Source organism: Henckelia pumila, chromosome 1, assembly GCF_033568475.1.
Source record: "Henckelia pumila isolate YLH828 chromosome 1, ASM3356847v2, whole genome shotgun sequence".
Classification (NCBI taxonomy): Eukaryota; Viridiplantae; Streptophyta; class Magnoliopsida; order Lamiales; family Gesneriaceae; genus Henckelia; species Henckelia pumila.
In genome coordinates this window covers 27,742,503-27,759,456 of record NC_133120.1, presented here as the reverse complement: position 1 = coordinate 27,759,456, position 16,954 = coordinate 27,742,503, and the positions used below count along the sequence as shown (strand labels likewise).

General features: G+C 38.6%; 1 non-coding gene across 1 annotated transcript; it reads right to left on the bottom strand.

Moving 5' to 3' along the window:
• Nucleotides 1–7,384: 7,384 nt before the first annotated feature.
• LOC140876966 (small nucleolar RNA R71) lies at nucleotides 7,385–7,491 on the bottom strand. The gene has a single exon (XR_012149190.1). It is a non-coding gene; the product is annotated as a small nucleolar RNA R71 (small nucleolar RNA).
• Between the last annotated feature and the right edge of the window lie 9,463 nt (nucleotides 7,492–16,954).

Sequence of the window (16,954 nt, the reverse complement as noted above, 5' to 3'; positions counted from 1 at the left end):
GGTACGTGAAGGGAGAGGAGAAGGGAGAAGGAGAGAGTGATGGTGAGGTGATGGGTGATGGTCAACTTGCATGAGATAATATATTAAATCCAACTTTTGCATTTCAGTCCTTTATTTTTCAAAAGTTGAAAAGTGACCCTCTGCAAAATATCAAAAATATCCTCAATTACTGAAAACCCTGATTAACTCGATTAAACTTAATTATAATAAAATCGGGGCATTACAAATTCAATGAACGCAAAGCAATCAGTAAAGATAAATAATCAAAGAGATTTGATTGTTTCATTAACTTGAATTAGATTGGAATCAACTCGAGAGAGAGTGTAAATAATTTAGGAGTTCTTGTCAAATTTATGAGAGTAAAAGTAATTTCAATCGTCCAAAGTCAATTAGGGGGAAGGTGAACCAAGATTCCAACAAAATTTTCTCATATTATATTTTTCTGCGCTAAGCATTGTTGTGGTTTATTTTATTTTCATTTGAGTGTTTTTAATTTGAATTCTTTACTTTATAATTTTAGAATAATTAAATCAAATTTTCGTTACTTTGGGTTATAGAAATTAAATAATTGAATTATTGTGACGTAGTCCCTAAGGACAATACCCGTACTCAGTATACTTTTCTATAACTTGAGTCGTGCACTTGCGATAATTTTTAGCATAAAAGAGAGATAATTATACTGAATTTAAGTGTTAGTATTTGCTCGATCACCTACACTGGGTAAGCAATAATATCGGCGAGATCAAGATGTATGCACGTGCAGTATAACATATCAAGGCATAACATGCAATCATGGCACATAAATGCAACACATAAACTTGCAGACCCGCTGGAAATCTCAGTCAGTACGTACATACCTTAATAAGGCATTCCTAGAAGCAACCATCTAGATTCCAAGCCTACCATCTAGCAATACAAGTCTACAATGCAAAATATCCATGAATTATTAAAAATTCTCTCAAATCTTTAACTAAGCTATTGCATACTCCCTAATATTTTTAGGAAGCCAAAGCTAAACCTGCGTAGCAATACCTGCGTCCGTCGTCAGCCCGCTGATGGCGACTTTCCCACAACTTGGGCACAACCTCGCAATAGCTCCGATATTGCTCCGGACACTGTACTCTAACTTCTACTCTTAAATAAGAGTCCCAAAAGCCCCTAAAATAAGCTTAGAATGGAAGAGGAAGAAGTTGGAAATAAGCACAAAATGAGTCTCTCGAACCCCATATTTATAAATAGCGATCGGACCATCCGATCATGCCATCGTAGCGTCCGATCCATGCATCGGACCATCTGATCCATGCATCGGACCGTCCATTCTCCGCCACGCGTCAAACCATTTACATGCAACCATATATCTGTTCGGGTACAGATCGGAGCGTCCGATGTCCCCTCACAACGTCATTTCTTACGTAATATCATGGACAGGTGGATGCTCAAGATCGGACCATCCGTTCTCCCATCGGAGCATATGATCTGCACCAAGTTCGGATGGTCCGTTCTCTTATCGGAACGTCCGATCTAGTGCGACCTTCCAGGCCATTCTTGAGTGTCTTGAATCCATTTTTGAACTCCGTAGACCCATTGGAAATTTCCTTAATCATGTTTTCATAATATAAACATGATCACTTGATTAATTACTCATTAATCAATAATTCTGGATACGGGTTACTACATTTTCCCCCCCTTAAAATATTTCATCCCCGAAATCAATGGAAATCCCAAGAACGTAACATAGACCAATTTAACCCATTTACTGATTCAAAACATCTGGTCGAATAACTTTTGACAACCCAAACTCTTTCTAAACACGCACGATCTGTCTATCATTGAACCCAATCAAAACTCAATTTCTATTTTGAATTTCGCGCTGATTCTAAACTCGCGTGCTTTAATAATAATTCCAGACAATCATTGTCTCTTATATTCAGACAATTGCCTTATCATCCGCAATCCCGCTGGAAATGCGTAGCACTATTGACTACCATCAGTCAATCATTTCCCGTTGAAAACGACAAGGTACCACCGACAAACAATTATTCCAAACCCTTATCAGATCACACAGGAGTTTACCGAGAACTCATCTTTCAAACTTACTTATGTGATCTCAATCACTGACTGTGTAATAATTGCTATTAATTGGAAATTAAAACAATCCTTTGGATATTTAACCCGAATATCACGAGATTACTGTAGTCTCCTATCTACTCGTAAAAAACCAACTCTAACTGCATCAAAAACAGTGACTACGAATCATAGCGGTGACACTCCTGCTAAGATCGTAAATAGTCATCAGCTATCTCTAGACACGCATGGACTCTTCCGCTGTCAAATGAGAAGGCAAGATACAATTACATTGTATCACACTGGTCTAACACTGACATCGCATCCACGATGTTATCACAAGACATTTAACCAAACGTCTGTATTTGTAATCTTAGTGTCATATTCTAGAGGTCTCTTTCAGAGAACTCATTCGAGTTACTCCTTATTACTAGGGATAAAATATTTAATCCTAAAACCAATATTTCATGCGAAAAGAAATGGCACTACCCCGCCACTCATCGCATAGCAACAGTATCGCTACACACTATCTGTAAGACCCGGGATTATTTGATTTAATCCGAGATTATTTAATTTTAATCCGAGAATATTTAATTTGAGAATTTTTAGAGTTTAGATTTAAATTTTAATATTCATAAATTATTTAGGATTGAAATTGAATTATAAAGAGGTCTGAGGTCTGATTTGCAATTTTTGAAGTTTTAGGGACTAAATTGCAAATATACTTGAATATATCCAATGTTACTTGCTTAGTCATCCACCTTCACATGTAAGTGGACTATCTCATTCAGAAATTCAGGAGTGAACAACCGAGACTTCATTTCCTTTTCAAGATTTCATTTTCAATCCTTTGTATCTTTTGATCCGGTTATCCGAATTTACTTTTGAGCATAGTTCTGTAATCCTTTTGATGAGAGATTCGATTTGATGCAAGTATTTTGATGTTTCCAGCATGTTTGAATGTGCAAAAATGAAGGGAATCAGAAATGGTATATATCTTCATGTTCTTGAGCTTTTTTATCTTATATGTTCAAAACCGGATCGAAGAACAAACGTTTTTTGTATTTGATATGATTTTCAGCATGTATGTCGAGATTTATAACTCTGAAGTGCTGGTTTATGATGGTATCTTGCTGATATATGTTGTGCATGGTTGTTGGATTGAAGTCGGTATAGTTTTGGTTATCGAATTTCCATCTTTATGTCGTTGGCTTATGATTTGAAGTCGTTTTGAATTCTTGTGTTTGAGCTGAACTTAATATGAGTTGTTGCTGATAATAGTAGCTTGAATATACGTCATTTCAGATTGTATAGGAGCTTGATTGACTCGAGAAATCCGCCTTCAAATCGAAGAATAAGTTGAGCTAGGTTTGAAGTGTTTCTTTGAAGATTGAGTGATGATGTTTTAATAGAGTTGATATATGTGTTCTTGTTGTTATGTTTCAGAGTTGAAGCCTCAAGAACTGAGACGAAATGATAAGGTATAAGACAACATCGTGAGTCAGGAATTTGATACTCAAGAACGATGTCTCTTGAGTTATTCGGCAAATATCACATACTTGTTTATCGTTTGTGTTTATATTATTGATGTTGTCGATCCATTTCAGGTAGTGGATCTTTATTTGATATGATATGATATGAGATATGAATTTATTCTTAGGCCAAGGTCAGATGGACCTTATTTTCGAGTCTGATGAGATGACGATAGATGGATATTCATGTCAAGATCATATACGAATCTTGATGGAAAAGAGTGTGATAGAAATCAATTCTTTATATATGCGTTTACTTTATTCTTGAATTGAAATTTTTAGAGTCGATATGAAATTATTTTAACGCATGTATATGTTGATTATACTGAGAATTGTATTCTCACCAGAGTTCATCCAGCTATTGACTTGTTTATATGTGTGCATGACGATAGATGGGGCAGGAGCTGGCCAAAGTCGACGAGGGTAGCTCATGAAAGAAGATTAGATGTGGACTCGGGTTGTTTATAGCTGAATCAATGTGTACATTAGTCCTAGCAAGCATGTTAGAAAACAGTTGAGATTATTGTTCTTGAGAAGTTGATGAACACTTGTGTAGTTTCATGCTTTTGTTAGATTCCAAACTATTAGTTTGATATATCAACTAGTTATAAACATGTGTAGATCTTGTTCTTTTATTTATACATGTTCTAGACTTGTAAAACATGGATTGGAATGAGTTGGAAGGATCAAAGTTTGCTGTTGAAAAACAGAGCAGAAAGCTGCCCAGATCAGTGCCTGAGCTGCAAAAAAATGCAGCTTGAGCGCAGCACAAAATCCCCAACCCTATAGTTGGGTTAGGAGGGGCGCTCGAGCGGCAGGTTTTGACCGCTCGAGCGCACCCCTTGGTAAAAAAAATTTCTTTTTTTGAATGCTTCTAATCCTTAGTCCTTCTATCCTGATTATTTACTAATTGCTCTAAGAATGAGATTAGTAACCCGAGGCCCCACACTATCATTTCTATCTGAAAACTTCAAACTGATCACGATCAACCTTGATGATCCAAATCTCGCTGCCGTAGATAGCATCTACGCGATCACACTGGTCATCCTGCTACGAATATCAACAAGTTCTCAAATATTCCTAGCATCAAAATACGTACTTTCCATACTTATCCGCTCGATGCTGGCTAACGTTCCAAAAGAACACCAACTAAGTAAACATATGTCAAACTCTCTGTCTACTAGCTCCATTTGTGACAAAGTCATTGTCCACAATTCCTAGTTTTACTTAATCGCTGAGGTTGTCGTCTCTGAAATACACTACTATCCCGCCAAACACTTAGATGGGCTAACACCATCCTCGGCATTAGTAGTTTGTATCGAATGATTACATCTATCTCGTCATCCGAGATTACATCTTAAAAAAAGCGATATCTGTTATCCTGCCCTGTATAATGATAAATCCTTGTTATCTTGACTCAATAATTGGGATGAAGAACACTGGTTCACTTCGATCCCACACGAAGTCCTCAATACTAGCGGAAATCCAGTTATCTATCAGATCAATCCAAATCGATTCTAATATCTCAATGGCACATCACATCAGAAACAAACTAGGAGATCAATGACAGCAATCCCGCCAGACTGAAAACCACAGGTCTGAGCTGTTGTCTCCTCTCATGACCAACAAATGATGTTATTCCTGCTAATGCCCATCAAAAAATCCGCAATCACTAATCGGATCATTACTCAAGGACAACTCCCGAGAATACTGCTGGAAACGTCCAAGTGATAAGTGCAAGGATTGGAGGAAAAGTACCGAGAAGAAGCGGAAATACGAATTTCGGACAACAAACTTCAGAAAATTACTGGAAATATTTGGGAGATCCAAATTCAATCTCCACTATTCATAATACATTTTATATGTTTTGAAGCTGCTCTCAAAATTTCAGGTCGATCCGACGGTTAGATTGTGAGATATGATTTTTTTCAAAATTATCGCGTGTTGTAGAATAGCACATGCAAGAGGCATGCGCGCTCGCGCCTCTCAACAGGCGCACCTGCGCTGTCCTGGACATGAAAATAAGTGTAAATTCGAAGCTCATGCGTGCCCGCGCCCGCGCCCGCGCCCGCGCCCGCGCCCTTCTACTGTGCGCCTGCGCCATCACGAAAGTCAGATTTTTTGATTTTTTGGGAAGGAAACCTTCTGACTTTCGTGGGCTTTTATTTATTGGATTGGAAGCACATATAAAAGAGAATTGAATGCACATAATTGAAAGAGCAGCCGCCACAAGACAGAAACTAATTTAGAGATCTTTCACGTGATAATTGAGAGAAAGATCGGACAAGAAATCAGCAGAATAAGTAAAGAACAATCAAGGAACGAAGACGAAGATCGATCGACGCGACACGACACAACATCGAATATTCTGATTTTTTATTCTTACCTTGAAATTAATATTGAATTGATGTCTGAATTTTTGAACATGAATTGGTTTTATTTATTTTTTATCATGAACTAAATTTTATTAGTTTAGAGGGATGATGGAACCTGGTGTAGACACTTTTATAATTTTTTGATTTTATTTGATTGAATTCTCCAAGATTAATTATTTTTTCTACATTTGATTGTTGTTTTAATTACTTGATCACTAATTGATTTGTTATATTTATTTGAAATCATTGCCAGGGAGAGGGGATTTTGAATAGGACAAATAAAAATTACACTGTTAATTATTTATATAGCTCGGGAGAGTATATAATGTTAATGGAGCCGTAAAAAGAAAATCGTTTCTCACATATCACTAAGACTAGATTTTTAATATGGATATTGAAATTAAATCTTAGTTGATACACATTATTTGTTGATCGGAAGAGGAAAATAATATAATTAAGTGTTGTTGGCTATTAATTGAATAGAATTCATGAAAATAATATAATTTGGAGTAGTTGTTGTCGAAACCAGTTGAATTCTGAACCTCTAGACCATTTTATCTCATTGATATTTTCTGAAGTTGTGTGTTCGCTTTACTAAAATTTTCGGAATTTATTTAAGTTGAAAACCAAAAATCTTTATTTAATTTTCTAGATAAAGTTTTCACTATTCTAATTACAAGTACTAATTAATTTTCAATATTACTCCTCGTGGGATCGACACTCTATTCATCACTTTATTAAAACTTGACACTATGCACTTGCGGGCACAAAAATACGCAACAAGTTTTTGGCACCGTTGCTGTGGAGTAATTTGTTGATTTTATTTTAGTCTTGTTACCAATTAGTCTAGATTTTAATTTAGATTTTTTATTTTATTTTATAGTTAGTTGTTGATTTCATTCTTCTTGATTGCAGTTCATGCGACGATCTCAAAGCACTGATTCTCTATTGTTTGATCCGGAGATCGAACGCACTGCAAGAGCTTTGAGAAGAGAAAGGAGAGAAGAATTAAGGAACATGGCTGAGAATGATGATGAACCGCAGGCTCTCTTGGTGCCAATCAAAGAGAACGTTCGACTAGTTATTCATACACACTACTCTGGAATAGCTCGTGGAACTATAAATGTTAACAATTTCAAGCTGAAGCCTGCACTGATTAATATGGTTAGCATAACCAATTTAATGGGAGCACCACAGCTGATCCGCATCTGCACCCGAGAACCTTCTTAGAAATTACATATACGGTAAAGATTATTGGTGTACTGAAGATATTATTCGTTTACGTTTGTTTCCTTTTATCTCAGGGATCAAACTAGGAGTTGTTTGCAGTCATTGCAGCTAGGAAGCATCACTACATGGGAGGACATGGCTGTTATAATTTTAGCAAACTATTTTCCACCTGCCAAGTCCACTCAATTAAAAATAAAGATCATTACTCTTAGTCAGCTGGATGCAGAAAAGTTATATGAAGCATGGGAAGGGTACAAAGATTTATTGAGACGTTGTCCTAACCACAATTTTTCAGATTGGGAGAAAATTGAGTGGTTCTACAATGGACTCAATGTGCCTACGAGGATGTTTGTGGACTCTGATGCTGGAGGTACCATCTTTGCTAAGGACCCTGTAGAGGCCTATGACATACTGGAGCAAATGACTATCAATAGTTTCCAATGGCCGTCTGAACGTATGGGATTCAAAAAATATGTCGGAGCATATGCAGTTGATCCTCTCACTTCTATCTCTTCCCAATTGTCTTCCTTGACTACACAAATGCTGCATTGAACAAAGTGATCATAGCGAATTAAGGAGGTGCATCAGTTGCCATGGAGGAATCTCATCCTCCGAAAGAAGTTAACTACATCAGTCCTAATGGCTACAGAGGATATCGAGGTAATCATGTTCCTAATACTTATCATCCTAGCTTGCGTAATCATGAAATGTTTTATTATTCCAATGATAAGAATGTGTTATATCATCCCCCGGGGTTTAATACTAATATGGGTGATGGAAGCCTTCGTCGACCACACAAGATGAGATTTTTTCCCAGGTTGATCACAGTAGATTCACCGTGCACCTAGGAAGTGAAATGATGTACAAGGATCTACGTACAAGGTTCTCGTGGAAAGGTATAAAGCTTAGCGTTTACCTATTAGTCTCTCTATGTATGGTTTGTCATTAGGTCAAGACTGAGCATCGTCTACCGGGTGGTCTGATGCAGAGCTTGGATATTCCAAATTGGAAGTGGGATCATGTGACGATGGATTTTGTCACCCACTTGCTGATGTTCTCCAGGAAGTGTGATGTTATTTGGGTTGTTGTGGACAGGTTTTCCAAATCCGCACACTTTCTTCTGTATAACCGCGAGTTCACTTTTGATCGCATGGCGAGGTTGTACATCCAAGAGATTGTGCATTTGCATGGAGTCCCTTTGAGCATAGTCAGCGATAGAGATCTGAGGTTCACCTCACGATATTGGGGTAGCTTTCAATGAGTCTTGGAAACTACTTTGAGTTTGAGTACTACATATCATCTAGAGACTGACGGTCAGTCCGAAAGGACTATTCAGACATTATAAGATATGCTGAGGACTTCTGTGATGGATTTTGGTTTATCATGTCATGATCACTTGACAATGATAGAGTTGCGTACAACAATATCTATCATCGTAGTATTAGTATGGCATCGTTTGAGGCTTTATATAGTACCCGTTGTCGAACACCATTTTTTTGGGATGAGGTAGGGGAACGATAGGTGGAAGGGTCAGAGTTTATCCAGCAGATCATGGACAAAGTTGAGTTGATCAAGAAAAGGATCAGGACTGCACGGGACAAACATGCCATTTATGCCAACAATAATCGTAGACCATTGAATTTTGAGGCGGGATAACATGTTTTCCTGCTAGTATCACCTTTCTGGAAGGTGATGTGGTTTGTTCAGAAGGGCAAGTTAGTGCCTAGATTTATTGGTCCATTTGAGATACTAGAGAAGGTTGGTTATGTGGCTTACCATTTGGCGTTACCACCGTATCTCTCTAGCATTCACAATGTGTTCCATGTATCATTTCTTTGTCAGTATATTGCAGATGAGTCTCACATTCTGCATCCGACTGAGGTTCAGTTAGAACACGATTTTGTAGTATGTGGAGAGACCGCTCAGGATTCTTAAGAAGAAAGACAAGGTGCTTCAAAATAAGCGCATTTATCTAGTCATGGTTCAATGGCAACGTCGAGGAACTAAAGAGGAGACTTGGGAGTTAGAGATTCGTATATGTTCGGAACACCCAGAGTTGTTTTGATTGAAATTTTCTTTACGAATTCAGTTGTATATGTAACTGATTGATATCGGAACTTGTTTCCAGTATTTTTTCTTTGATTATCCTAGTCTGAGTTTCGAGAACGAAATCTCTTAAGTTAAAGAGAATGTAGTAGCCTGACTCTTAATTAAGTTATTCAACTGCCTAAACATGATAAAGTGGTTCAGAAATGGTTCCAAGAGCTTCAAGTTATTGGATATTTTGGTGGCTTTGAAGAGCAGTTCAGAAGCAGTGTTGTACTTCAGAGGCATAAGGTGAGTTCGGAAGCTCCGAACTCAAGATCAGAAGGTTCGATCGCCTTTGGATAAGAAAGTATGGGCTTTCTGATTTGTTACTTAACGTGACATAGATCGGAATCTCTGAACCCCAGTTTGGAAGGTTCGAACTCCGTCGACAGTAATATGTTGTCCAATCAGGGACATACGTTTGGTAGATAGTGATAAAGAGATCAAAAGCTCCAAAGTCCGATCGGAAGGTCCAATCGTTTCCTATAAATAGGAGCTCGAGGCAGCCAATTCTTCACACCATTCTTACTTCTCTCTCTCTCTCTACTTCTAGCTTGATTCTAATGGTTTTATATGTCGGTTTGAAGGTTGGATGATAGCAAGGAGCTATCGGGGTCGTAGCGAAGTTGCGCCTAGGTTTTGAGGCCATTGCATCAAAGGTCTAACGACGGACACATGTAAAAGTTTAGACTCTGATTAGCTTATGTGAGTAGTTATTTGTCTAGTTAAGGCTTTTAGTAGACAATAAGTGATATGGTTATTATCTGCTTATAGGCTTAGACTAGAGAGCCAATGGTGCTAAGATTTCTTGAGTTGCTTAATAGAGGTACAGACGTACTATTCGAGATATTCATTTGAGTATGCATGTTCTATGTCTGCATGGTTTATATGGCATGCCTTATGTGCATTTATTATTCCATTGTTATTACTGCTACACGCATTATCATGTTGAGCCTATAACTTGATACTACCAGTAGAGGAGTTGCTCAGCCCCGAGTTATTGTGGATGGATTGCGTAGATTCGGGTCTGGTTACTTTTATCCACTTATTCTTATGGTATGAGACTACCTCCTGATGCGACGGCTCAGTGTCCTACATACCATGGTGCCTATTGTTTGAGCAAGATTTTTCTTTCGTGATACGTTTTCGGTACCATTCATTTGCATTAGCATTCATGGCATATGTATACTCATATATTCATATTGATCGTTGTTAGCTCACATCCTTATTTGTTGGTTTTCTACACCTCATTCTACGGGACAGGGCTTAGGTTGGATGGACCGGGAGGTATCGGTCGTTGAGCTGCAGCAGGGTGGGATTTGTACCATATTAGGTTTCTAGTAGTGGATTTTTAGTACTATTATTTGATAGGGTTGTAAAAAATTTGGCTATACTTGATTTCAGTAACGACAATATTCCACCGGGGTTTTTAGTTGTATCATCTTAGTTTCTGTTGTTTTAATGATTATTTCTTTAAGATATTTATTACATTATTAAGCTTTGATTAGTTGGTGATTCAAGAACGGGTCACTACAATATCCTTACATGGGTTAACATGGCTGACTCGAAGCCGGCTCAATCGCCTATGGCCACATCCTTTGCGCTACACCTATCCGTTGGCTAACCCCCTGTGGATGACACCCTGTATCATCAAAATGGCTGGTTGTCTACAATATATTTTGTTTACTCGCACAGATATTGCATTTGTTGTAAACAAACTGTCAAAATTTATGCACTCTCCATCATATGTGCATTGGGGGACTGTCAAAATTTATGCACTCTCCATCATATGTGCATTGGGGGACTGTCAAGCGGCTTTTATGCTATTTCAATGGTACGCTCTCATAGGGTCTTTTTCTCTAGCGTCATAGTTCTTTTTCCTTAAATGCGTACTGTGATGCGAACTTGGCTTGTGATGTGGATGATAGGATGTCTACTGGTGCTTATATTGCGTTTCTAAGTCCGAATCGAGTCTCATAGAGCTCTAAAAAGCAGGGCTCCGTTGCTCGCTTTTCTATTGAAGCTGAATATTATTTTGTCGCCTCTACTGCTGTGGAGATTGGTCGGCACTCTTCTTGGTGAACTTGGTGTTGTTCGTGCCTTCTTTGGTACCTCTTTACCGTGACAACATCGGTGCTACCTATTTATATGAGAATCCTGTGTTTTTTTCTCCCATTAAGAACATTTTTTTAGATTATCATTTTGTCCGTGAGCTGATGTAGAGCCACAAAGTCCGTGTTTCTCATGTCTCTTCCTCTGATCAACTGGCTGATGCCTTAACAAAGCTTCTCTTTGGTTCTCTCCTTAGTCTCCTATGTTCCAAGATTGTTTTCTCTATGATTTCACCATTATGAGTGTACCCATTCTAATATATTGTATATTATGTTTCCTTTATCTTGTAATATTTTATTATTTTTAATATTTACCTTTCTTATTACGTTGTATATAAACCTATTGTGTGTAAAAAAATATATGGTTGCACATAAAATAAGATTCAGATGTTTGCACAAGATGTTGACAACAACTTACATAACATGCAGCGGAATTTATGAAAGTGTGAATAAAATAAACAATCAACCAAATAAACAGACTCAACTAATTAAGCAAGAGTACAAAATACTCTTGCAACGCCTCAGGGCAAAACTGTGAGACCCCTGTCCCACATGGGAAAGATGAAAGCTTTAAAATGAGTTTAAAATGGGCTACAATGGACTTCTATAGCAACTTGGGTTAATCATTTTCTTAAAGCGAGGACGAATACAAAGCAGTTGCTATAGGGTCCCATTGTGCAGTCGCGTAGGCGCGGGCCTGGGCCCGTGGCGTGATATAATGGTATTAGAGACGGTCACCAGCCGCTGACCCCAAGAAATGATTGCTATGCGGGGCAAAGTGCTACGTGAGTGGGAGCCACCTCTTAAACCTATGGGGCAAAGTATTACATGACGGGAGCCACCTCTTGAACCTGTAGGAGTCACCTATAGATTCCCGGTGCTGGTGGATCGAAGGGCAGGTCGTGACGAGGACGTCGCGTTCTGAAGGAGGGGTGATTGTGAGACCCCAGTCCCACATGGGAAAAATGAAAGCCTTAAAATGAGTTTAATGTTGGAACACGGTGTTCAGATCAATCAAAATTGATACCCGGTGCAACGGAAGTTTTAAAATTTTATATGGAACGATTCCATATCATGGGTATCAAAACTTTACGATTAAATTGTGCGTGTAAAAATTAAATAACAATTAAATTTTTACCTTGAATCTCGAAACGAGATTATGGACACCAACAGATAACTCTGCTCTTGTTGTATATCCCAGGAACTGATGGACGAAAAATTCTTCAATCAGGTCCACGAACAGAAGTTTAATCCCTCTGATAGACTGCACTATAAAGTCTATCAGAAGTTTCTACGATGAAAATTAACGAATTTGATCCGTTAAACCAGACTGCAAATTCAAAATTCACAGGCTGGATTTTCTGACAGAGAGGAGAGGGGCGGCGGCCACTAGAGAGAAAAACCCTAGTGTTTTTCAAAAATTATGTCTTCTGTTGTATAATTTCTGTTCTGCAATAACTTATTTATAATGTGGGCTGCTAACATCTTAGGGCCCATTAGTCATAAGTTCAAGCTTGACAAGCAAAGCCCGCATGTTCAGAAATAAATATAAAATTCATCGTGACTCAGATTGATAAACCAATTTTACCAATGTGCACAGAAATCATTTCTGCATCTTTTAAAGTCATGATAAATTTTCTGAATCCGAATTCAGTGATTTCCAAAAATGTCCATCCCTATGTCATTTTAGGAAATCTTACTCTTCTACTCTGATATAAGAAGTCCTACTTCTTTGTTCATTAAATTTAACTCTTTAAATTTAACTATCTCAACGGGGATTAAAAATTCATTGCTTGTGTGACCCTCAATGGTTCAGGGATACAGCTATCCGTGGGCTCACAACTCCTTGTGACTCGGAACAACAATTTTCGACTTGCCCATCGAATCATGGTAAGAGCGCCTAGCAACATCGCCCCATGATTCCCTAGGTATCATTGATATTGCCTGCAAGAACCAATAGATTTTGTTTAGCGTACAGTACGGTCCCTTCATCCATATATCCCGATCGAATCAACAACCATTGGTAAATCGAGAGTCGTTCGAGATTCAATAACTATGCAATGCATCTTGAAGATCAAATAGTGACATCGCATGTGCTACTAAGAAACCATTTCTTAAAACACATCATGTACTCTGGCCAGAGATTCGTCACACTAATATCTCCTCAGATTGCATAGGATATCCATACTAGCAAGTATGTGGTGAATCCTTGACAACAAAGCATTGACTCCTATATGTGTCTTAACTGTACCCAATCCCGACACCTGATGACCCCAATAGAGTCGGTAAACGAGTCAAAGTACAGTACTAACATATAGAGTCTCAATGATGTTTCAAGTAGTAAGGACTAATGGTGTACAACCAAAACCGCGGACTTTATCCACTCGATAAGTGATAACCACTTGGAAAGTCCGGATAGGGTAGTTTGATCATTCATCGTATGAATATCCATTTGCATGCTTTGAACATCTCTATGTTCCATACCAATGAAACGTGGTACTCGGCATCGCAAATGCCAGTCTCAATCTCGAGCGATCCTTATCCTTATTAACGGACGGCTCAATTGACTAGGAACTGTTTAGAATATACAGTGACTATAAGATGTGTTTCATGATAGCCATCCCCATGTGCCACCACATCTTACATACACTATAGTATATTCAAGGTCTTCATCTAAACATCTTATAGTATGTCACAACATAATAATATGATAAAAGATAAAGTAAATGTCATTGTAAAAGTGTAAATTATATTAAACAAAAGATTGTTTATACATAGAGTCATAAAAGCCCTTAGCCACAAGTTGGCTCACCGGGCACCCACTCTTTCAATCTCCCACTTGCCCTAAAGCCAACTAGTCATACTACGTAGTCCCATTGCTTCGCGATGTTTGTCAAATAATGGTCCTGGCAAGGGCTTAGTAAGTGGATCAACGATATTGTCTGCAGAGGCCACTCTCTCGACAGTGATGTCTCCTCTTTCCACGATCTCTCGGATGATGTGGTATTTCCTCAGTACGTGTTTGGATCTTTGATGAGACCTTGGTTCCTTGGCCTGAGCAACGGCACCCGTGTTGTCACAGTACACCGGGACTGGACCAACAACTTCAGAAATGACGCCCAACTCTTGGACAAAATTCCTCATCCAAACGGCCTCTTTAGCAGCAGCTGATGCCGCAATGTATTCTGCCTCAGTGGTGGAATCCGCTGTGGTGTCCTGCTTGGAACTCTTCCAAGAGACAGCACCGCCATTGAGCATGAACACAAATCCAGAGGTTGACTTCGAGTCATCCACGTCACTTTGGAAGCTAGAGTCGGTATAGCCTTCCAATTTCAATTCTCTTCCTCCATATACCATGAACATATTCTTAGTCCTTCGTAAGTACTTAAGAATGTCCTTCACGGCTTTCCAATGCATTTGACCGGGATTGGCTTGATATCTGCTCGTGACACTCAGAGCAAATGCTACATCTGGTCTGGTAGATATCATCCCATACATGATACTAGCTATGGCTGACGCATATGGTACATGTGTCTTTTTCTCTATCTCTTCATCAGTCTTGGGACACATGGACTTGGATAGAGAAACTCCATGACACATAGGTAGATGTCCTCTCTTGGACCCATCCATTGAAAACCTTTTCAATATAGTGTCGATGTAGGTTGCTTGAGTGAGTCCTATCACTCTCTTAGATCTATCTCTATAGATCTGTATCCCCAGAATATAGGATGCCTCACCCAAATCCTTCATCGAGAATCTACCTGATAACCATATCTTTGTTGACTGCAACATCCCTACGTCATTCCCAATGAGTAGGATGTCATCAACATAAAGTACTAAGAATGTCACAGCATCCTTAACTACTTTCTTGTACACGCACGGTTCCTCCGGGTTCTTGATGAAACCAAAATCCTTTATTGTTTCATCAAATTTCTGGTTCCAACTTCTTGATGCTTGTTTGAGACCATAGATTGATCTCTGAAGCTTGCATACCTTATGCTCGCTTCCCATGGATGTGTATCCCTCAGGCTGCATCATATAGATCTCTTCCTTAAGTTTCTTGGATCACATCCAACGTCGGGTTCATCTTGATCCCCTTCAAGAAGAAGACCATATCGAATAGGAGGTTTAGAAGTCCTCTCGGATCTTCTAGGTATAGGCGTGTCTTCTGAAGATTCTTGAGGTATGGGATCATTATTTTGTATTTCGGGTTCTTCTCGAATTTCTTCGAGTTCCATCATCTCGCCTTTCTTATCCAATAAGAACTCCTTCTCCAAGAAGGTGGCATTCCTTGAAACAAACACTTTTGTTTCAGTAGGATGATAGAAATAATATCCGATTGAATTCTTCGGATACCCTACAAAATAACATAAGGTAGATCGACTATCCAACTTATGTCCCACTGTCTGCTTCACGTAAGCTGGACATCCCCAAATCCTCAAGTACGAATACTTAGGAGTTTTGCCATTCCATAACTCGTATGGTGTTTTATCCACTGCTTTGGTGTGGACGTTGTTCAACAACAACACCGCCGTTTTAAGCGCGTAGCCCCAAAACGAAGGTGGAAGCTCAGTGAAGCTCATCATGGATCGAACCATGTCCAACAAAGTTCGATTACGACGCTCCGATACACCATTCAGCTGAGGTGTCATAGGAGGAGTCCACTGAGAGAGAATCCCATTCTCTTTTAGAAAGTCCAAAAACTCGGTACTTAAGTATTCTCCACCTCGATCCGATCGAAGTGCTTTAATACTTTTGCCTAGTTTGTTTTCTACTTCAGCCTTGAATTCTTTGAACTTTTCAAATGCTTCAGACTTATATTTCATTAAATATAAATACCCATACCTTGAGTAATCATCAGTAAAGGTAATGAAGTAGGTGTGGCTAAATTGAGTACCAATTCAAAATGGACCACAAACATCTGTATGGATCAAATCCAACAGATTTTGACTACGCTCAGGTTTCCCCTTGAATGGAGATTTAGTCATTTTTCCTTTCAGGCAGGATTCACAAGTAGGTAGAGAGTTAATATCAGACATATCAAACATGCCCTCTCCCACTAGCTTGTTCATCCTCCTTGATGAAATATGACCTAGCCTAGCATGCCAAAGGTTTGCCGGGTTTTGACTATCGATTTTCCTTTTGTTCGTTGTTACCGGTTTATCAACATAATTTATTGGAACGTCTTTTAATTTTAAGTTATATAGATTGTTTTCAAGTTGTCCATTTCCAATCAAACATTCATTCTTGTAAATATTGCAAATCCCATTCACAAAATTGCAAGAAAAACGATCTCTATCAAGCATAGAAACAGAAATAATGTTTTTAATCAAGTCTGGAACAAATAAAACATCTCTCAAAAGTAACTTAAAATCGTTCTGCAAAATTAAATAAATGTCTCCCACAGCTTTGGCTTCAACTCTAGAACAATTTCCGAGCCTCAGCTGGGTCTCACCCATTCTAAGCTTGCGACTTCTTGTCATCACCTGCAAATCATTGCAAATGTGAGATCCACATCCGGTATTCAATACCCAAGAAGCTGTATTAAGTGAAA